The 24357-nt window shown below is 39.0% G+C and overlaps 1 long non-coding RNA gene across 1 annotated transcript; it reads right to left on the bottom strand.

The window, feature by feature from the left end:
- Positions 1-324: 324 nt before the first annotated feature.
- On the bottom strand, positions 325-24272 carry LOC140844001 (uncharacterized). Its single transcript, XR_012122037.1, has 4 exons — positions 24255-24272; positions 3878-3996; positions 1049-1253; positions 325-953 (listed from the first exon to the last, which is right to left on the bottom strand). It is a non-coding gene; the product is annotated as an uncharacterized lncRNA (long non-coding RNA).
- Positions 24273-24357: the final 85 nt, after the last annotated feature.

Here is a 24357-nt window from a genome sequence, read left to right as displayed (position 1 = left end):
CAGATCTCAGAGAAGTTAATTATGCACTTACATTGCACATCTGCACTAGATGAAATCTAACACTTCCGTTAGTACAATAGAAGAGGAACTGCCTGCTTTTGCAAATCTGAATCAATGACATGTTTTTGACACTACGTATCTTCATGCATTATATACTGCTTTTATTTTTCAGGGATCATGGTGATAATGGTCACACAATTAATATTCCCTGTCACATCCATGAGAATATTTCTTGTCAAAATTTACCACAGTATCTGTTGTACAAAAAACGAATTTACTTCATAGAACCTCCTTTTAAAGCACCAAAATGGCAGGTATTTTTTTTCAATAACCTGTTACATCCACTGTTTCTATATTACATTATGGCAACATCTATGCCCATGCTTTTTTTTTCAGACTCTACCCTTATTTTGAATTTGCTTTCTTTCCTTTAATTCTTTAAAAATTATACTTCATAGAATGAATAGAGAATATTTTAACCAAAAAAAAAGGAACTATTATAAGATATTTAAGAGTTGACCTGGAGGAAAAATCTCGGATTTCTCTACTTCTAATTTTCTCCACTTCTAATTCCAAAGCATGGAAGTCCATATTAAAACATTAAATGGGGAGAAAAAAAAAGGTGGTCTGAAGAGCAACAAGGACTATACTGCAAATGAATTCCAATCACAGGAGATTTCAAAAATAACTCACAATTGTGTGATTTTTGAAAATTTCTAGCTGCCTTAAAAAATTATTAAGTAGGTGTGCAAACCAAATTATTCACTATGGTGTCTTCCATGGCCTGGGCTGCCTTCTCACTGGAACTTTCTTGGCTGCACAGATGAGATGCATTCTGAGAGGGGCAGCCGAAGATGGGCTGAGCGTGGGCACGGGGTTGCCAATGACATCAGTGAAGACTTTGCCTGAGGGCTGAGATGACTGGAGCCAGAAGGATGTCTACAGAATTAGACCTGGAAAATACAGAGGATGATACAGTGGAAAAGAAATCTAAAGGGCAATAAAGAGAAAATGATAAGGGGCCAGGAGGTTGAAGAGTCATGTTTACCTTTGTCCATATATATTTTCCATATGTTATAATTATGTTGAAATCTCTTCTTAGGATGTCTTAAATGAGTTTAATACTTTCCAAAAGCAAGTCTTTGGTTGAGAACATTCCTTGGATCACTAATGAATTTTTGGATGTCTGAATCCTCCACGAAATTTACACTACAAAATCCTTACCATTATCAATTACAGAACACTGGAATAGACTAGAAAGAAACAGAAAATTGGAGAGAGAAACAGAATGCTATGTTATATTGGGGTGCATTCCTATATTGACATGACTGCATTTAGTAAGTAGGCTTTGTTTTGACATAACTGCGGGGCATGTTGCTCACACTTGAGTATTTTATTTTTTATTTGGCAACTTTGGATATTTGTTTCAGAATGGAACCCCTGAAATACGATTAGTATCTAACCAAATAATAACATATTTTTTCCAAGTGAACAACAGCTCCATAGAAGAGCATATTAATTGCTATTTGTCACAAAAACCTGTTATATTTACAGCAGCGGTTCTCAAACTTTTTGGTTACTTGACCTCTTTTTCTTCTTAAAAATTAGTGAGGACCTCAGAGAGCTTCTGTTAAGGAGGGTTGTTATCTATGAATATTTTCCATAATAGAAAATAATAATGGAAAAAGTTTTTAAATATTGTTTCAAAAATAACCAAAACAAACTACATATTGAAATAAACATTTTATAAAAAAACAACTATGTTTTTTCCAAAAAATTATGAATGACATTTGCTTTTCATTTTCACAAATCTCTTTAAGTGCCTGATGGATAGAAAATAACTGGCTTCTCATACCTGCTTCTGTGTTCAATCTGTTGCAATATGTTGTTTGGTTGAAGATTAGGAATAAACTCTGACCTTAAATAGATACGGAGTGGGACAAAGAAAAATTCTGACGACCCCCGAAAAGGCCTCAGGGTTCTAAAGGGGCCCTCAGATCACACACTGAGAACCAGTGCCCCACAGCTATCCTTCACTTTTCTCTCTTTCTTAACCCCTTTACACTAATTTCCTTTCCTGTCAAACACATTTCTCTTTCTCTTATCTAGTGTTTCCCATCTTATTACCTATTTAATTGCCCCTTCCCTTTCTGCCCTACGCACCCCTTCTTTTCTTTTTCTTCCTTCCCTTGAACTCTTTCTACCTGGTTCTCTGCCTCTGATCCATTTAAATGAAGCATTTCTGAAAAAAAAATTATCCTGGGGTATATTGGAAAGATGTACGATATTTCTTACACATTCCTCCATAAATGTTCTCTGTAAATGGCAGTATCTAGTCTTACATACAAAACCTAAGATAAGTCATCCTTGATCCCCATATTCTCTCAATTCCTACAGTTAATCTCATTAATCTCCTTCCAAAATATATCCTAAATCTCTGCTTTTCTTCAGCTCTGCTTTTCTCAGTTCAATGCCAGTTTAATCCTCTCTCGCACCTCACCTGTGATATCCAGCAGTGGGCTAACTGGTTTTCTTTCTGTCCACCTGCCTGGTCCACCACCACCACCATCAGTTCTCCCCTCGGCCACTGTGATCACTGCAGATTTCCTTGCTGACACATGTCCTTCTCCTTTTCCAGCTGTTGTGAAGATTGGCTGATAACAATATGAGCTGACCCTATTATCCTCTGGAGAACTGATGGACAATAAAGGGGAATTGCCTTCCCAGAGGCTCTACCCTCTTACAGTCCATGACAGGAAAGGGCCAGTGATTGACAGGTAGGGTAAGAAAGCCCGGCCCCCGAACTCAGGAAGTAACTCTCGTGCAATGTATGCCCAGAGCGCCCCCGTGGGGTCACACTGAAGCTATAGGGTCCACTGAGACCACATTCTTACTTCGCTCACTGCCATTCTCCTGAGACTCCTAAGGGTCTCATGCTTTGCTTCTTGGGAACCCAGCCTAAGACAGTAAAAATCCAATTTTCTTTATCAAATTATGTTCTTTCCGCTTAAAACTTTCCAATGAATTCAAACCTCTTTGTTACTGCCTACAAAATACTACTTTAACTGGTGGCTACCTATGTATCTCTGGGGAAAACTCAAGTTCCTATGGCCAGAATCCTTACAGGAACCTAAAACTACTTGACAATGTCATTGTCCTACCGCTAGACTACTGCTTCCACGCCCATAGGGATTAAGCTATTATTGACTGAGTCACTAAATAAAGCGCTCGGCCCAGGGCTCTGGGCGGAGGCACAGATGGAGGTGGATTACAGACCTGCAGACTATTGGATGCAGAGGTGATTCTAATGCTCGACCCATGCTGGGAGAATAAAGCTGGGTATAAGCCCTTTTACCACAAGGATATTCCATTGTCATTCCTTGGTCTCACTGAATCCATAGTGAATTTGCCCAGGGCTGAAACCCTCAGGCAAGATAGCATCTGACATCCTTTTCTGTCTGCCAGCTAAGGAAGAAAATCCTTCCTCTAGACGTTTGCTCTTTCTATTTCTTCAACCTGGAATGCTCTCCCCTGGATCTTTGTAGAGCTAGTTTGTCATGTTCAGGTTTCTATTCTAATATTACCCTCTCCTGGAGGCCTTGCTGAGGTTCGCCTTCCACCTTCCCTTCCTCAGTCATTCTCTTAAGTATTGGAAATTCTTTTTCACTTATTTTTTTTATTTTATCTCTACTAACTAGAATGTAAGAATTAGGTTTTCTCTGTGTGGATCACTGCTGCATCCGTAACACATAAAATGGTGTGTGTCACATCGCAAATGTTCAACAATGATTTGGCTTGAATTCATATCGAATGTAATATTTACACAATTAATTTTAAAATAGTATTTTATTCTATGATAAGTCATTAATTTACTCACCCATTCATTCAACAGATACTTTAGAGCACTTGTTTTGCAGAGCACTGAATTAAAGGTTGTCAAGTTTAGGAACTTGTGACAGACACCACTCATTTTCTCTAGGATTGGTTCTCTTCTTCCTGGGAATAACACCAAAAAAAAAACACTATCTTTTTTGGTCTCCTGTGTCACTAGATAGATCCATGTGATTTGAGTTCTCAATGGAATGAAGTGTGAATGAAAGTGAAATGGATTTCTTCCATTCCAAAACATTAAACGGCCAGGGTGCCTCTTCCAGCTCTCTCTTTCTATTCCTCAGCTGTCCGGGTGCAGGGACCGAAACAGCCATCTCTGAGGTGACTAGGAAACAGTGGAGACAAAAGGTATCAGGAGCCGAAACACCCGAGTCACCGCTTGGAGGAAAGATACCCCCTCTTACATTTGATGTCAGTAAAAAATAAACTTTTATTGGGTGAAGCTTTTGAGATCTTACTGTTTATAGTCACAGGTATATATTATAGTGACTAAAAATAGAATATCAATAGTAGGTGTTTCTTGTCTCTAACAGTTCATAATTTAGTAAACGAGAAAGTAAGGGAGATATAACTGAATTAGCTATCTACTGATGCAAAGCAAATTACCTCAGATTTGGCAGATAAAACAACAAACATTTATTTACTCTCTCACAGTTTCTGAGGGTTGGGAATCCAGGTGGCTTAGCTGGGTGGTTCTGCCTCAGAGTCTCCCGTGAAGTTTCAGCCAGGCTATTAGCTGGGGCTGGAGTCACATCTCAGGGTTCCGTGGGAAGAGTTCCTCCCCAAGCTCACTGATATTGGCAGTTCTCAGTCCCGCACTATGTGGGCCTCTCTGAAGAAGGTTGCCTGGGTGTTCTCACGACACTCTTTTCCCCCAGAGTGAGTGACTCAAGAAAGAATGAGAAATAACATCCTGGAAGAGAACCACAGGTCTCTGTAACTTATTCTTGCAAGTGACACACTGTTATGTCTGCCAGACTCTATTCACTAGAAGAGAGTAAGTCCAACCCCCCCTCATGGGGAGCTGAATTAAGCTGCACTTGTTGTATCAGGGACTATCATAGAATTTATGCACATATTTTTAACTACAAAAAGCAATGGCAGGTTATGTATGAAAAATTGCATAACAGTCATATAGGCAAACCATTCTAAGAATTCCTAAGTATATGAGAACAAGTGATAAGCAAAAGTTTCAATGAAAAGGTGGTCACTGATAATTTTTGATGAATGAATATTGGAATAAAATCACTTTAGGCAGAAGATATGTTGAAAGATTTAAAAATAAATGCAGACTACAATTGAAGGATGGATAATAGTTGGGCCAGGGTAAAATTATATGTGGGGGAGAAATATTTTGATTTGTGACCTGGTGCTGAGGGTAGAAAGCCACCCATTCCTGCTCTTCCATGATTTACAGATGGCCAAAAAAGAACAAAGAGAAACAAAGAAAACCTTTTCAAAAACTCATGGCTTAATCAGCATAGCCCTGCTCGTACAGCAAGTGAAGCAGCTGTGTGAGAGGTGATTCAGGATTTCACCCAGCTGCCTGCTTCGCAGAATCTTACAACGTGCATGGCACTAAATGTGGATGCATCTTTTCTCACCAGCAGAGAAAAATCTCTACTTTCTCTTTGGAGCTTGCCCTCCATCTACCATGACATCCGGTTACATTTCAATGAGTAACTCATTTTATTGACTAATACATATCAAACCTATGATAAGTATTCTTATGGTCCCCTCCTAGTAACAAATGCTTTATCAAAGTGCAAATATGTTCGATAAACTTCTTCACCAGGACTATGCTAATACAAAATGAGGCTAATAGGTCACTCAGATAAACAGCTCAATCAGGGGCCAGGGGTGGGAAAGAGGAGGTGGACACAAACAAATTAACTGACAATTTTCAAACTGATCAATCCATTAAGTCAAAAGCCCAAACCAGTTTATCCACCAGATTGAAGTTTTGCTTAAAATTCATTAATTGTTAACTTGGAGAAGAAAAGAAGAACTTGGAAAACCTGGAAAACAAAAGTTTGGAATTCTCAAATTAAATTTAAATTATTCCTCATATCTTGGGAGGAAGAAAACATATTACTTTCATCAAAGTCTGTACAATGTATAACCCTCATGATGAAGTTAAGCTCCTGAGACCTTTTATACAACAAATATCTCCAGCATTTAGCATGCTGTCACAATGGATTCCTCACCATAAGAATACATGTTATAAGACGCACATGATTCACTGTTTGCAAACAGGAGAACCCCCAAGTCTTGTAATGACTAAACTGGGAACATTTAGGTCACCATATTGGATTGCTTACCTGTTTATGTAATACACAGTCAGAAAATATGTTCTGACAGTTTCAAAAACAATATCATTATTTTTGAAAATTGAGGATGACATACCATTTTATGATTTTATAAATGTAATAAACTATAAAATCTATCTGGGGGAGATTCTGCCTTGATATTCAATTAGCCTAACCAAACTGGGTAAACCCAATTAGTCACAGTTTTTGCAATCTCAACCATTATCTGTCAGACTACGTTGGGGATCATTTCTGCTTTTATAGTTGGGATAAATAAATGTGGCATAAAACACAGCAGGGCTTCCTTCTGTGCTAAAGTTGCATCTCCCATGCACACTTTATTATTTAAGCTGTAAAGGCCTTTTGTGTCTTCTGTATAATTTTTAAAGATGGATGACAAATCTTTAGCAAGTAAAGGAAGGTGGAGGGAAAGAGAAAATGTGTGCCTGTATTTAATAACAATCGGGTGAAGTGTTCATTTAGAAAGTATCTGCTTTGTAATGCTCATCAAGACTGTGTTGTGGCACACTCACTACCAATGTCTGATGCTGACTAGGCACAGTCCCTGAAGGTTATCTATCTACTTGTAACAATGGCTACATTCTAGGGAAACAGTGTTTTCTCATAGTTGTAAAACAAATTACTATTGAGTTTATTTGTGTTCCTTTTCCTCACTCACTCACAAGTTTGAGCTGATAGCTCTCACCATTAACTTCTGAGAAGTAATGATTAACCCAGTGCTCTAAGACCATCACAAGGGTCTCTTAAGGTGCCATGTCTCTCTTCCCAAACTCACAGTTTTTTTTTTTTTCCTCATGTTTTGTTTTCTTTCTTTAACAAATTACCCATCAGTTTGACAGCACTTCTTAGGAAACCATCCAACACTCTTTAAGTGGTTAGAGCAATTGAATGCAAAAAGCACAGTTTAAAATCTCAGATTCTATTTTAAAGAAAGGAAATATAACTTCCTAGGAAGAATAATATCCAATAAAGAGCATATAAATGTTAAGATCGTTAGTGGTTGGGAGCTTCAAATATAGTTCCCAAAACATCTTTCTTACATACTAACTCTTCTTTTCTCCAAGTTGCTCATTTTCTCTAAACACTTTCTCATTCTCTTAACTGCTTTAAAAACTTAGTTCATATATCATGTCAATTTCTGAAATGAAGAAAGCATTTTAATGATATCTTACCTTTAGTTTTACATTTTGCTTTGACACAGCATATTCCTTGTCTAATTTAGAAATACACAACCACCCTGTGGAAAAATCTTTTGGTAACCCAGCATACTCCCAAAGAAAATGAAAGTCACAGACATTTCCTAACTTGTGCCAAGTCCCACAGGCATTCAACCCTGTGATTGGAACTCAGTCCCTGGTCTCTTTAATTTCAGTTCAGGTTTCTCATGACAATGTGTGCCAGAATCAAAATGTTTCTTCACAATCTGGAAGACTAATTTTTCTGCTCATGTCAAAATGTTTCTTTGTGAATAGTGCTATGGACTGAATTGTGTCCCTACAAAATTCATAGGTTGAAGCCCTCACCTTCAGTGTAGTAGTATTTTGGAAACGAGACCTTTAGGAAGGAATTAGGGTTAAATGGGCTCCTAAGGGTGGGCCCACACATGAGATTAGTGGCTTTGTAAGAGCAGCAAGGGAGATCACACTCTCTCTCTGCCATATGAAGATGCAGAGAGGCCATCCATGAACCAGGAGAAGGGCCCCCGCTGGGAGTCAAATGTGCCGGCATGCTGCTCTTGGACTTCCCAGCCTCCAACACTGTGAGAAATAAATGTCTGTTGTTTAATCTATACAATCTATGGTATTTTGTTACAGCAGCCCAAGCAGACTAATACAAATAGTTACATAATTCACATCTTCACAAATATATTAGTTTAGAGATAGGCTCCCTTTTACCCAAATTTTCCTAAGACTTGAATTTTTGTGCAATTATATGAGATTAATTTCATGCCACTTATGTTGATCTGTCTCTCCTTTTGTCTGGTTTCTTCCTGTTGATGTCCTAGTCACTTTATCTTTTGTCCTTCTAGTGGTTCCTCAGGAGGCCTTCCATAGGATTGATGTAAGTATTAAAATTTTTGTAGAAGTAACTAAGAAACATTGAGTCAATAAGGGCTTGGGTTAAATACACAAACACAAAAGAATCATAAAAATAAAATTAGTCGATTTTCTCATTTAATTAGGAAAGTTATTCTTTCCAGAAAATTCAGTAGAAGTTAGTATGCAGAAGATGCACTAGACTTTGCAGAAGAAGAAACAGTGTTTTTAGTTAAAAAGCAAAAGAATGTTGTCGTACCTGAGGGTTTTGGCCCTGGGCAAGTTCACTACGGATTCACTGAGACTGAGGACTGACAATGGAACATTCTTGGGGTAAAAGGGTTTATCACCTGGCTGTATTCTCTGACTTTATTCTCACAGCAGTAGGTTGAGCACTAGAATCACTTGTGCATCCAACATTCTGCAGGTCTGTCACCCTCCTCCATCTGGACCTCTGGGCAGAGCACTGGGCAGAGCTCTTTACATAGTGACTCAGTCAGTAATAGCTTATTGCCTATGGGTGAGGAAGCAGGAACCAGCAGCAGGCCAGTTACATCACCAAGTAGTTTAGGTTTGGGTGAGGATACTGACCATAGGGAACTTCCATTTTCCCCACCCTCCACCCACCCAGGACTCTCGCCTCACAATCTACATGCTGTCAATCTTCCACAAAGGTCCCTGGGAGAAAAAGCTGGAGCAATGTAACCAGATTCCACACAGCAACAGAGGATAGCAACAACACAGAGATAATAACAAAAATTATTATACAATAAAATTTTTATACAGGTAACAAAAATTATTATAATCCTCAAGCCTGAGGAGGTCATTCCAGCTGTATTCAGAACCAGTTCTCCTCAGATGAGTTCATGACTCACCCTTAGTAGTGGAACTGATAGGGAGCTCCATGCACCCAGCAGGTAGCAGTTTTTGCTAGGGTATGTGCCCAATCCACAAAGATCTTAAGGGTGATAAGATACATGTTTTAATGACACCAATATAGGCAAATCTTGTCCATTAGGTAGGATGCATGCAAGAGAGTGGTCCTGTGATAGGACTGTGGCAGGAAGGGGAACCCATTCAGGTCTATCATACTGAACCTTTACCCCTCTCCCTGTGGGGGTCACTTAGGGGTCCATATATAGTGCTACTGGAGGGGCATGCACTGACCATATGATAAAACAAAACTCCCTGGGAAGATGCTCCTACATTCTGGCCATTTAGGATAAACTACTGTGATCTTTGGAGGCCACTCTGCTGTTGCTCCAGGAATACATTAGGGGCCGGCTTCCAGGCCTTGTCCCCAAGCTGTTAGAAGGGCCAGCCATCTCTGATCCAAGTGTCAAAATGTCCAAGGCCATGCCCACTCAATGGAGTCTCCAGGGTTTAGTTGGTACAGACAGCAAGATATTATTCTGGTGGCCAAACCTCAGTTTCAACAAATCCTCCTTGTTTGTATGTGCAGTTGTAAAAGGAGGCATTCTTGTAGTGCATGTCCAGTAAAGTACGTACCTTGATCACTCTCAATTAGCTGTGGTCAACCATAGGCTGCAAAGAGATGCTCCAGGCCTCTTTTGGTCATCTGTTGGCCTGCACAACACATAGAAAAAGCAACCAGAAGTCCAGTAGCTATGTCCACACAAGTCCTAGCATACTGGTATCCTTCTAACACAGGCAGAGGCCCAATATTGTCTGACTGCCACTTGACAAGGGATATCAGCCCCTTAGCTATAGTCCCATGTTACTGTGAAATGTGGTGTAAGTCCCCTTTAGAGCACATAATGAACTCTTGCTAGGCTCTGCTGACTTCTTCAAAGGTAAACAGCAAGCCCCACCAATTGGCTACAGCCCAAATTGTTTTCCTCCCCCCATGCAACAAATGATGATGTAACCATTCAACCACATGAGAGGCAGGATTTCCTTCTAGCCAGTGCACTTGGGCCAAAGTGTCTGCTTTATCATTCCCTGGGGATACCAAAGGCCAGTCACATGATACATGGTAACAGTCTCACTCTGACCAGAGACCCATAAGTCTTGCCACAATTCTTGCCTCCAAAGGGGTCAGTGACCAACCAACCAGTTGGCATGGTGCCATGTCAGTAGCCACAGGGTCAAGCCCCCATAGACGGCCCAGCTGTCAGTGCAGACAACTACAGGGGAGGGCTCCTGGCCGATCACAAGCCACACTGCCTGTAAATTTTCCCAGTGACTGCTCTTCCTCATCACCTTCCATCTATATTATCTCAGTCTTAGGAGAGAAAGTTATAGCCCTCCATTTCAGGTGCTGCCCAAGGCTGGAGCCATCTGTGTACCACGCATCTTCGGGTATAGGGGCTCTTCTCCCCTGATAAGGACTCTCTGCTAGTAATGGCTTTAAAGTAACTTCTTCATGCTTTTCACTAGTATATGTCATTGGTCCTAATAAATATTGGAGTTCTTCACTCAAGGAACTACTAGAGAGGGCACTATGCTAGTGTAGGTATGTACCCCACTTGGCCAGGATAGGCATCTGTGCCATGCCACTCCATGGCTTTTGGGTACAGTCTTGTACCCAACCTGCAGTAGGATAGGTGGTTATTAACTTTATCAGATCGATTCTAGTGATGGGTTCTGTAGCCAGAAATAGCCAGAAAGGCGTGATTCCTGGCAGTCAATTATTTTTCTACTAATGTGTACCATACTTCTGCTTGTTTCCAGAGTTGTGACCAGAATCTAATAGGTTGGTGCATACATTCAAGCCACTGCCAGAGACCTCAGCCATAACCATCTTTATTTACATCTTTATTTACATGAACATCCAGCTCACAGGGCCTTGATGGGTTTATCACACTGAAAGCCTACATGGGCTTGACTGCCCATTTTGCTGTAGTAAAGGCAGATGTACATGTCTCATCCCAGTTCCACCTCCCGACACCCTTTAGTACCAAATGGCATAAGAGCTTCAGAATTTATGCTAAATACATGATGAACATTCTCCAGCAGCCTAAAAGTCCCAAAAACTCCTGTAACAATGCCACAGTTGTAGGGATAGGAAAAGCCTGGACTTCATGTATCACTGCTCCTATTTAACTTTACTTTTACCAGACCAGACGACCCCAAAAAATCTGACTGACAAACCCGGTCCCTGAACCTTCGTGCTGTTCACAGCCCATCCTTTCTACTATAGATGTTAGCAGTATAGGAGCTGCCCCTTCTAAATCTGCTAGAGAATCAGATGTGAGCATGATATCAATAGAATGGTACCACCACAGCACTAGCATTTTCCCCCATGCTGGTAAGTCCTGGGCTACAAGTCCATGAGAGGTGGAGGGACTAGGGAGGTACCTCTGTGGAAGGACAGTGAGAGTCCATTGCCATCCTTCCCATGTAAAGGCAAATTGTTCCTCACTTTCCTGTTCTATGTCAATGGAAAGAAGGCATTAGCAAGATCTACAACAGTACCTTGCAGCTCACATTCTTACACAGCCTCTTGTGCTCTTCACAGAGGTACATCCTTCTCCTTCATGGCCTTTACCACCACTTCATTTTCTAACAAATCTTTTACTTCCTCCACAGTACCTCATAGTTTGTGTTCTTGTGTTGGCTTCTCTTGTATCAATGCCATTTCATTCTTCAACAAATGCACAGTACATAACAGCTCATGTTCTTGTGCTGCCATTTCTCACGTCTCTTGCAGGAGCACACTGTAGACTTTTTTAATACTATGAGCAATAACCAACCATGGTTCCCGCTGCCTCACATGCACTCTGTTTCTCAAAGGATCTCCTTATCATGCCATGGGCTACCTCTACTGCCTCAGGTGTCACCTCTACCTGTGCCCAGGACTAGGGTGGGTCCCAGCCCTCTAGAACACAAGCCACCTCAGACCACATGCCCTCTGGGGTCACTCAAATGTTTCCCTATCCACAGGGGCAGCTGCCAAAGTACCCCTCCCACAAGGGCAGCCTGTTCTTTTCTTCAGTCTACAATGAGTCCTGCCAGCTATGCCAGTTGTCTTGCCTGAGGATTTTGGCTCTTGTCAAGTTCACTATAGATTCAGTGAGACTGAGGAATGACAATAGAACATTCTTGGTGTAAAAGTGTTTATTACCAGGCTTTATTCTCCCAGTGATAGAACAAGCACTAGAATCACATCTGCATCCAACAGTCTGCAGGTCTGTAATCCTCCTCCATCTCTGCCTTCACCCAGAGCAATGGGAAGAGCTCTTTATATAGTGACTCAGTCAATAATAGCTCATTGCCAATGGTGCAGAAGCATTAGCCTAGCAGTAGGCCAGTTACATCATCAAATAGTTTAGGTTCAGGTAAAGGGTTAGGATCAGGGTTAGGAACTTCAATTTTCTCCACAAATGTTCAAAAACTTAGATAAGTCCTAAATAAAAGCTAAATATATAAAAGGAAATAGAATATTTTGTTTACTATCATCACTACATTTGATCTTGCCTTATAATTTATTTTAATCCTTATCTCACTATGAGAAAAACGTGCTCATATTAATAAAAAGAATGGACACCTCTGAAAGATTTGGTTGTCTAAAGCAAACACTGAAGCTGAGTTTGGGATTCAAGATGTTTATTAGGAATTGACACCACAGGGGAGAGGAAAAAAGTCAGACTGTGATGCAGGGCTCACCAAGTCTGGGCCCAAGTTGCGCATCAGGGCTGACCTGCCTTAGGCCAAATCGCCCAGCCTTTTGCCCTCATCTCACTTTGCCTCTAGATGGGGGATGCTCTGGGAAGGTCAAAGTAGCTCTCTGGAATTAACACACATCCAAAAGAGCTGACTGCTGGGGATGTCTGCTGACTGCAGCACCCCCACCCCCCCACACACAGCTGAGCATGATCGGGCTGGCACAGCTCAGGCCTCAGTTTTTACCACAGCACCTAGATAATTAAGATTACCCATTGCCATTACAGAGTGGGTAAAGGAAAGTTCTGAATATCCTGAATGGTGTCTTGTCTCAGAATATCCTGAAAAAATACACTGATATTCTGGAAACCACTGGGATGCCGTGGCTGCTTGCTGCCATGTCCACACCAAATCACCCAGCCTTCTAAGGTCACCACCTGACTACTTCAGAGGAAACTGATTCATCATGGAAGACCACACTAGCATGATATCTTGCCTGCTCATCCTCTGGTCACAATGTGTGCTCGGTTAGGCCCACAATATTGTTAATTCCCTCTACCACACACTTTACCTGGGGTGACAGCACAGGGAAAGAATCTTAATAACCAAGTGTTTATGCTCTCCTTTGCAAAGAGTAACTATGTTAGGAATTGCTTGATTACCAGCAGACATAAAAGATGAAATACTTAGAATATTTTAATCATAAAATATTCAAAGGATAATTTAAACTAAAAAGCATTTGAGAAATACAAAATACTGTTTTTCTTTGTTTCTTTTTAACAGAACCAAATCTTTATCACCAACGTTCCTTTGGAAGGACATCAATTAGCATAACACCAGTCCTCTCTCTAACTCTATACATTCAATCCTTGGCAGATGGAGTGATTTAAGGAATCTGTAAATTTGGGAAAGAACAGCTACACCAATGTGGCTCTACTCTGCTTTTCTCCCCCTCTGGGGAAGCTACTCAAAGAGAACATAGATCATGTTGTGATCTTCCAGGAGAGGCCCTCCACAGGGGTCTGCCTATGAATGGAGAGTAAGGACCAGCCTAATTCTACAAATATAATCACATCCTAAACCTGACCATATCCATCTTGTATAATTTCCTACTATTTCAGCATGCAAATATGAAAGAAAGTACTCTGATAGTCTTCCTCCAAAACTCCCAGTAACTATAATAAGATACATAAAACAAATGCAGTCTTAATCTGTTTTATCACGAGTTGGAATTATTTTTAACATCAATAAAAGAAAAATGGAAAGTAATGAGGAAATTTGAAGGGAAAAAAATATTCTTTGATTCTACCATTCTGAAGCTCCTTCAAAATCTGCTTAGACTTCAAGATAATTGAGATTCTTATAAACAGTATGACTACCTGACAATAAATAATATAAAAACCTCAAGTTTTTCATTTTCCTATGCCAAATATCATTCCTCTGGTTTCTTTTTGTTGATGTATTCAAGAAAATCTTTTTAAAAGCTGGATTAACCAAATGGGCATTGAATAGCAACAGTTAGGAACATGGAATAAATAAATTAATACTATGGAGTTGTGTATTAGAAAAAACAAGCAGGGCTTGTCCTAAATGTTTGCCCTGTAGCCAGGTTTACTTTAAGCCAGCATATGAAAGATTTTGTGATGAGGCCCAAAAGCACAAAAATACCAATTAATTATGATGATTAGATATGTCTTCATTAGTAGTCTATAAATAAATCATGCACAGCATTACGCAGTCAGCTATCCTGGAAAAATATTCTTCCAGAGGGCTGTGAAAACAGCTTAATTAATTATAAATGCTCTACAACTTATCACATATTATATTTTGAAATGTTAAAGCATACATATATATATACACATGTTATAAGAGTGTGTAGGTATCTGTCAAACTGTTTCAGTGTTCCTTTATGCTACTTAGCACCAAATGCTTTCCAGAATCAAATGGAAGTTTGTTAAGAATCTGTATTCATTGTTAAAAATACAAATCTTACTTAAAATGCTTATGTTTCCAATGCCTCTCATGTTGCGAAGTGGCAGCGTTTCCCTGATATTTCACTTCTGTGCCTCCAGAACCGCGCTGCGACTGTGCTCCTCTCCCCACGCCACCCCCTCTCTGCCCTCAATATACTTTCTTCATTTATTCAAAAGAACTTCCTGAACATGTTTTACTGTTATTGAAAACATTTTAATTACATTTGCAGTTAACCTTTTTGTGCAGGATATGCCCCAGTTACTCCTCCAGATCCCCCTTCTCTGCTTGCTAGATCCCCAGGAAACTTACCCCTCTGAACCACTTCCAGCAATCCCTACCCCTCCAGTTTCCTGTTGAGCTCTGCTGATGGGGATCCCTGGCTAATGGGGATCCCTGGCAGGAGATCAGAGGTAGCTAGGGGAATATACTCCCCTAGCACCATCTCTGCAGGTAGACTGGTACCTCAGCCAAAGGTCACTGCTCCTAACAGCCGACTCTTGCTGACAGATCTCTCTATGGCTTTAGTTCTTTCAGGACTAAGGATGGTAATAGGCCTTTCCATGCAACTCAGTCTGGGAGCTGCATTATCCCTACTGGCTTCCCCATACACAACCCTAGCTTTTGTAAATAGTCCTTTTATTAATTCATCTCGAATACCCAATTTGAATATGGAATCTGTTTTCTTCAGGACCTTGATTGATACATGATTCTTCTTGTAAATTATTCAAACAATGTAAAAACAAAGAAAGTAAACATGACCATCTTCATTATATTTGTTGATTGTGAATGCTGAAAATACAATTCAAATTGACTTCAGCACCCAGATTTCTCTACTCTCTGAATCAGTGCATCATATGCAGAAACACAATCAGAAAGAGGCCCTTTTCAGAGCTAGTTGGAATTTAAATAGTCCCAAACAGGACTTCAGGGTACCACTGGGGACACTTTCACATCTACTACCCTGGGAAGGAGTTCATTTCAGTCAGGGTCCTGTCACTAGACAAAGTTAAATGGATCATTTTAATAGAAACTGTGTTACATAAAAATCATTAATTAGATATTGAATAATTAAAAAGGCAAAAGCAAGAGTTAAATTATTATGGGAGGAATTTCTGCAGGCTGCAGCTACTATTATAGGGCTAGTGGTGCAATGGTGCAAAGTTGGAGGAGAAGCTGCATGGAGCTGAAACTTAGACCTCAGAGAAAGAGGTCTGCCTGCTAGATCCCCAGGAAACTGACCCCTCATAACTTGACCTATGCTAGTGTCTCTCAGCTTGGTGAAGAAACCTCATGGGACTGGGATACAGCCATCTGAAGAGGGATACTGAGCAACAGCAGCCGGGGCTTGAGTTTCTGCAAGAGTGCATCGAGGCTGGTTCTGCAATTGTTGAAAGACTGAAAACTCCATCATATTTTACTGAAACAATCTCCTGTTGCCAGGAGGACGAAGTCAGAGGAAACCAGGGTGATGCTGATAGGGACAAGAGCAAGCAGACAAGATGTAGCAGGTCCCTCCTCCTGCGCCACCCTGACAGCTCCTTCGACCGCGTTCTATTGGCCAAGATTCACAGAGAGGCAGCTGACAAAGCAAAACTATGATTTGCATATTTCCAGCTCTAGCACCACGGAATGGAATCTAGAAGAGAGAGTTTGAGCTGAGAGGCAACAATATAGTAACTGGCCTAGTAAATGGCCAGAAAAATCAACTGCATTCCTTTCCTAGAAACACGGTTGTAGAATCTCAGCTTTATACCAGCCCTGTGAGAAATGAGACTGTCGTAACCACAGGAAAGTTTTCGTCCTATTTCTAATAGGGCAGTTAATGGGATATAGAAAGCAATTGTAATGTAATACAAGAAATACCATGATAGATTAATAATATGATGCTTTTGGAGTGGAATTGAAGTTAGCCATGTACGGTCAGAGAGCGCCCCATTGGGGGCGATGTTGAGATCGGTGTTCAGTCAAACCTGGAGAAGCATATTTTGGCAAATAGGAAGGTCAAGCATCAGGAATCACAGGTAAGTTCCACCAGAGGAGTTTGCTGGTTCGAACGCAGGTACCACAGGCTCTGCTACCCCTGCACACCTCTGTACTAGACCTGCTGTCCCTGGGCACTGCTGCCATGGAAAGAACTTTGGTTAATCAATTTTTGACAAATCCTTCTTATTTGTATTGCTTCTCCAAAATTAAACATTAAAAATACAGCCTCCCATTGGTGGAACCTAAGTCAGTTGCCTTATTCTAGATACCTAAGGAAAGAAAAAGGGTATTTGACCCTATTTTTTTGATCTTGAACCCTGGCTCCTTCCAAGATCCCCATAATGGAAAGTTTCTTCCCAAAAAAGTTAATCATTTGTTTCATGATCCCAACATATATCCACTGGAAATTGTCCCTTTGGCAATCTAACATTCACATAAAATCTTTTATGACAGAAGAAAAAATAAGCCTCCTGTCTAACACAATGCAACTTTCTTTTATAACAACATTTTTCAACAGTATCTCAAAAGGGGAAAATTCTTAAGTCTCTCCAGTCATTTAGCTCCAAGGCCAGAATCCTTAAGGAATATATATATTCTGGTTCTAGATTTCTTGGAGCCAGTCTTGATATTCACAACAGCACATCTGAAAATACAAACTGAACCATCACTTATTCCTGTCACAGGAGTGACTGAAAGGAAAAGAAATGAAAAGAGAAATAGATTATGTGCCCATATTTCAAATAATCCAATTTGCAGTGAACATGTGCATGTGTGTGCATCAAGATAAGATAGTCATTGGGGTGATAGTCTTTATTTTCACAATGGTCACAGAGTTTTATATATATATATATATATATATATAGACAAATATGACTTCTATTTTTTCTCTACACATTCCATATTTCCTTTGGTATCAGCTGTTATGGAGTTCTTTAGCTAGTAGGGTACTCAACTGTTCATTCCAAGGAATTCTGAGTGTTGCAGGGCCTGTCTCCGTCTTTCACAATGAGACATGATTGCATAAAAATTCTCCAGGGACCAGTTGGGTACCCATTCTCCTTGATACATCACTAACTCTTCTTTCCTGATTTTCAGGATCTATTACCTCATCCAATAGAGTAAACATCTCCTCTTTTTTTACCTGTTCATTCATTGTCATAAGACTTTAATTTGTCTAGATGACATTGTTTACTTCCAAGTAACCATAGCTGAATTCCCTGGTAGAACACTTCTCCTTCAGTTATTACTAATTTCTAAACTAGCAGCACCCTCATGATTTCAGGGCTGGAAGGAAAAAAAATGTGACTGACTGATTTGGTCTATCTGGGAGAGGTGCTAATTCCAGTTTTGTTCCTTAGGTTTGGGACCCAGCATATCAGCTATGCAAGGAGTAGTAACATATATTGGTCAGTGTTTTGAATCGTAGGTAGCACCCTATGATCTGGTGCCATAATTGATTCTCCAATAAGGTGTGTGACAAGACTAAAGCAACCTAAGGGCATTATCACAATGTTTTGCTTCTTTCATGGGAAATTGAGTTCCTTGCATGGAAGAAATTATGAGGGATATCAATGTTGAATAAGACATTCAATTGTCTAAGATATTTATGACAATGAAGATTGAAGTATGGTGGATGAAGAAATCAAATCTAAATCCAAACCCAGAAAAGGTATATAATCCACATTACAGGTACTCTCTATGATAAAAGTACTAAAAAAAGAAAAAAAAAGAAATCAACCAACACCCAAATGAATGGTACAATATTATGGGTACAGATTTACAACTTTATGAAAAACATTCTCATACGCTGGTAAGGGGCATCCTGTGTTGTTGCACTCGTGCATAGCATCTAACTTTATCACCATAGCTGCTTTGTTCCCTAAGTAAGTTCTGAATTTGCTGTGGAAGGGAGATAAACATTGAGAGATCAGCTTCTCTGGTCCACCTAATTATTGTGAGTGGAAATGTCCTTTGAGTTAAACGTAGCATAGACATTATTTATGTTCTGAGCCCGTTTCAAGAAATTCTCTCCTGACTCTGCCTTCCCCAAAATCATTGTCATTAATCCCCCAGTTCAGTTCCTTTGAGATTCCTTATTCTCTAGGAAAACCAAGAGTCACTCTCCATAAATCCTGGCAGATCTTTTCTTGAAGCAATGTGAAACAACTGTCAAACTCTACTGGATATACTAGCATTAGAAAAAAAGTACTTCCTGTGGCATTATTTTGCTCCATGTGCTCCAAAAGAGGTCTTGTAGGTCATAAAGAGAATCCTCCCAATAGGCATGATGGATCAGTATACACCTAAGTCCTGCTGATAGGCATTCTCCGAAGAGTTGGGCACCTCACTTCCCCAGGAATCCCATATCCTGGGAATTGGCTTTAGGTGTCTCCAGAGAGAGGTATGAAGAAGTTTCTTCATGTTCTTTAGTGTCAATGGACTATCAGAGGGAATTAGTGTTTAGAGTGCTAACAAACACTTATCCTCCCGTTTCTCTCATTTTCACATAAGAGAGAAAGAAAAGTTCTGAATTCAACTGACAGTCTAATTTTACTATCTCTAAGACCACATTGTGTTTTTCACCCGGCTCAGTCCCTGCAGCAACAAAGATAAGAGATTCTTCTATCTTGATCCTAGAAACTCCCTGGATTTGAGAGAGTGCTATGAGCCTAGAATTCAAGGATTTTAACTTGTCATTCACTTTCTTTAAGCTGCCCATTGATGTTCCAAGCAGCTGCTCCTTTTCTAAGTCCATAAATTCCTCATGTACATCCTACTGTTCTGTGGTAGGAGCAACTCAATTCCCAAAAGTAAAGCCTGCAATAAGCGCTTGATGCCAGGTGACCACAGGCAATGATTTGATTAGCTTTTTCACTGCTGCTCAATTCCCATCTTGGCATTTAAGCAAGATTTTGACTGGTTTCTGACCTAGCTATGCCAGATAAACAATTGATGGTCTCCACATCCCCTTGCAGGTATCTAATGCACCCCATTCCTTGGTAATTTCTCAGATAGGGATCTCAGTTGTGAGCAGCAAAAACAGATTAAGCTAATAAAAGAAAAATATATATTTGCTGAAATAATGTTGGATAACTCACAGAATTAGCTGGCAGGATGGAAGACCAACTAGGAAAATGGGCAGAAAACCACAGAAGCTTCGTAGGAAGAACGACAACCAAAATTATACTGGATAGATGAAGTTGTCTGGATGCCCCATAGGTACCACGGATCTGCTGCTGGAAATTACCACGGCCGCACACACCAGAAAATGAGTCAACATATCCAAAGGGCATAAATCTAAATACAGATCATTGGTAAGCATGAGAAAGAAACCACAACAAATACACAAATACAAGAAAAACAAAAGTTCATCTCTGTCTGTAATACACAAGGGTGTGACGCAGGTTTCATTTGAGATTACGTGGAAAGTGGTATTAAGAGATAATTGATTAATGTGCCATCTTCATCCGATATCTTCCATTATGGTCAATTAGTTGTATGATGCTGAGAAAGTCATGTATCCTTCCTATGACTTGCTCATTATTTCTATAATGAAGGCAAATGTAATGGCTACCTCCTGAGAACGCCACGAGGGAAAAATGAGTAATATACACGGAACACTCAGAGCTGAATCCAACACATAGGATGCATCTTATGGGTAGTTAGTTAAGTAGTAGAAGTATTGAGGTAGGAGCATCATCAGAATCACTTCGAATTTGAAGAAGAAAATACTAGAATGTAAATACAAAGAGAAAAGAGCATTTGGGAAATTGTAACTGTAATTAATTTAAAAATGCCATTGGAATGATGTGGACAATTAAGTCCCTCCCACTTTTCATCTTATATTTAGCAATTAAGTCATAACAAGTAAATAAATATTTTGGGTTTTTTTTGAGCTGATACACTTGTGAATTGAAGTTTCTTTATATAAATAGTTAATATGTTGGGAATAGAAAGAAAATTTAGTTAAGCATATCTAATAGGAACTGAGCTAATAAATACTTAATAAAATATTAGTGGCCCTCCCACTAAAATGAGAAGCAAGATGGCACTATGGCTATTGCTTGGGTTCCCAGGTAATGTAATCATATGAAGTGATACACATATAAGATATTTGAGTGGCAGAAAAATATGAATCTAACAAGAAAATGATTGTCTATCTCAAAAAGTAAGAGAATTAATAAAACAAAAAATTTTAAACTTATACCTAATGAAATAGACCTAAAAAAATGATTGAATACATCCACAACAATAAAAAAACTGATGGCTTCCTCATTCATATACACAAGATAAAACTACTAGAAAATACAGTGGAAATATGTAATAGAAAGTATCATGTAAAATAAAAGACAAATTCCATACACAGTGGTAGGAAAACCTGTAAAGTTCCTATGCATAATCTAGCAAGGATGTACTAGCAAGGATGAATTGAACATAAGCAGAAGAAAGAAAGAAAACTTTTCTGAAGATATGAAATAAATGAGAACTGTTTTTTCTGGGTTATCAGCTTCAATCTTAATTTCTTAATTCTCCTTAATCATTCCTCTAATCTAAATTAGTCTATATGTGTAAAAGAATTCCAAGTCAAATATATTTTCCATAAGTTGAATTTGACCAACTCTTTCTAAAGTTTTTCACCTGATATTTTTTTGGGTTCTGCTTTGTTTTATTTTTGATTTTCCTGGTGCAGTATTTCTCAAATAGAGGTATTGCTGACATTTTGGTTAAAATTCTTTGTTAATATGTTAACCTCTCTGGCCTTCACTTAGTAAATGCTAATGGCACACACCTCAGTCATTGTAACACCTTAAAATACCCACCCCCCCACATTCCAAGCTTGAAATAGATTTTATGTATATTTACAAATCTTGCTTACCATAAGCATGATCTTTAAAACCACTGGGAAAAAAGATATACTATATACTGAATAGTGTCAAAAACAAAATCAAGTCAGAGTTCCACCTCACCTCATACCAAACACACACACACACATAGTGTGTGCAAAAGTATTAAAACATACAATAAAAAATAAAAGAAACACATTTTCATTTCTTTCTTTGTGCTTTTATGCTTTGATAAAGAAGTTCTGCCTGACCTCTTACTAAGTTGACCTGGAAAGAGCAACTTCCCTACTATCTGCTCAAATTGTTGTGTTAAAAATGCAGGGGAAAAAATAAGCACAGTGTTTATTGTTTTGTTAATACTTTAGAATTGCAATAGCCATTTCTGTTTTGAAATTGGATCCAGAGAGGAAACAGCCCATCCACCAGAGAGGAAAAGTTTAAAAGTTCAAACTATAATTTTTTAAGTGACCACTTCTTTCTCCCTTTTCTATGTCTACTGATCATTTATTAACTTCAAAAACGAAAGGATTAAAAAACTACAAAATGGACTGGGTTGGGAAACAGGAGACCAAATATCAAAGGGTCATTTTTAATCATCAAAACTGGTCTTCAACTAATGTAAATTGTTGATTTTAATGCATACAAAATATTTTTCAGTAAAATATACATTGGATTGGAAATTCAATACTGTAAAAATATCATTTCACAGCAGATTAATTGATTTTCATATTACCTGAAGTAAAGTCCTACTGTGTGTGTGTGTGTGTATGTGTGTTTTAAAAAGTTCTCAAACTGATTCCAAACTGTTTTCATTGGATTCTGTCACTACTTCTTTTTTATCTGGGCTTAATCTTTTTTTCTTATAATTGTACAGAAGCACTCACTGGTCCAAACTCAGTAAGTGGACACGAGACAAAGAGAACAGCTGAGCGAGGCTTTAATGACGGTCTTGCAAGATCAGGTGTCTGGTGGGCATGCACACCTGAGGCTGCTGGCTCCAAGTAATTTATTTCTTAGTATGCGAGTCCCTCCCCTGTGTCCTCATTGGCTGAGTACTACAGAGCTCACATTCTTTCCCGGACGTCACCTAAGCCAATTATATCCACACTGGGCCTTCTCTTACATTTGTCTTAATTTCATTGATAAGTTTAAAACACTCAAACAGGTATAGCCAGGTCCTTACCAATCCCCCCCAAACCCCTCTCTCAGCCTGAACAGGATCCTGGCATATTTTCCACCACAGGGCCCTTTGTTAATACCTTATTGTTACAATGTTTAGACCTCCTGGTGGGAATAAATCACATTTAGGTTTTACGCTTTTTCTAACAATATTATGGGTATAATTGTTTGTTCATTTCCTTCTTTCTCTGCATGCTACTTATCTTTTACTGTTTTATAGCTTGGCATTATACAGAAGTTTTAAATATAAAACTATTATCATTTCCTAATTTTTTCTTCCTGTGGAAGATACCATCTCTATTAAGGTACTATAAATACTCTCCTATAGTTTCACATGCACATATTATTTAGATAATTTCAACATTTTATTGAGTAGGTCATTTTGCAAATATAAAAAAAATATTTCTAGTCAATATATATTGAATTCCTAAGTATGACTATACTCAGTGGCATGCTTAAACATGGACTCCATATTTAACTTGAAATGTTTTAAAAGCATTTCTTTAACTTTAATTTTTTTATAACAAGCTATTCTTGAGATACTCAGCTATAGAGTTGAGATATTGAAGTTACCATTGGGATTATTTAATAATAGACTGAGTGTGAGAATTCTGAAAAATGTGATGTTTCATGCTGAACCACCCACTGTGAGATGAGGTCCCATTTGAAAACAGAAGCTTATATTTGCAGAGCATTTTCCCAGGTTGGATTTGCACTCTGTGACTCAGGATTCTTAATTCTCACCAAAGATGACTTTCCAATGTGGGAGAGCACAACAGAAAACATTTTTAAAATAATACATTCTGGCAAATTAAGTTAACTGAATTGCATGTCTCATCTTTCTTTTTTAAAATCAATTTTAGATCTATTTCTTTGCAGAATCCTAGACTTTGTTTAAATGTTTCTCAAGGTCATGCATACACCTTGAGGAAGAACTTGGACTCTAAGTTCACAGAGAACTTGACCTTAGTTGTGATAATATCATTCAACAGGTTTATGCATTCAGGAAAGTTACATAACCTTCTAAACCTACATTTTCTCATTAATAGAGATAATGGATAGTAATATCCACCTTATATAATTGTGGTGAGAATTAAATCAGACATTGCATATAAATGTTTATCTCATGCCTGATACCTACAGAGGACTGAGTAAATATTAGCTATTATATTTGTCAGTGCAACCCCCTTCAGTGGTTTCCCTAAAGATATTGCAGATAAAATCAAACTGGATGCACACTCCTAGCATTCAAAGTCAATTCCACCATATGCTCAGGTCTACACAAAGCTACTGACAGAGTGAATTCCAAAGTTGCAATTCAAAACAGATCTGCTTGGTTCTGTGCATGACAATATACACAAATATACACAAATGCTTTTCCACGGGCCTACCTTCCAGATGTGTTCAGCTGCTGCAATACAGATAGAGATTGGATTTTGTTGCAAGATTGACTGCACAGGTGGTATGGTTTGAGGCAATCACAGTAGCTGGCTT

The sequence above is a fragment of the Manis javanica genome, chromosome 10 (genome assembly GCF_040802235.1).
Source record: "Manis javanica isolate MJ-LG chromosome 10, MJ_LKY, whole genome shotgun sequence".
Taxonomy (NCBI): Eukaryota; Metazoa; Chordata; class Mammalia; order Pholidota; family Manidae; genus Manis; species Manis javanica.
The sequence above is the reverse complement of the archived record's forward strand: the minus strand, read 5'-3'. Positions and strand labels throughout refer to the sequence as shown.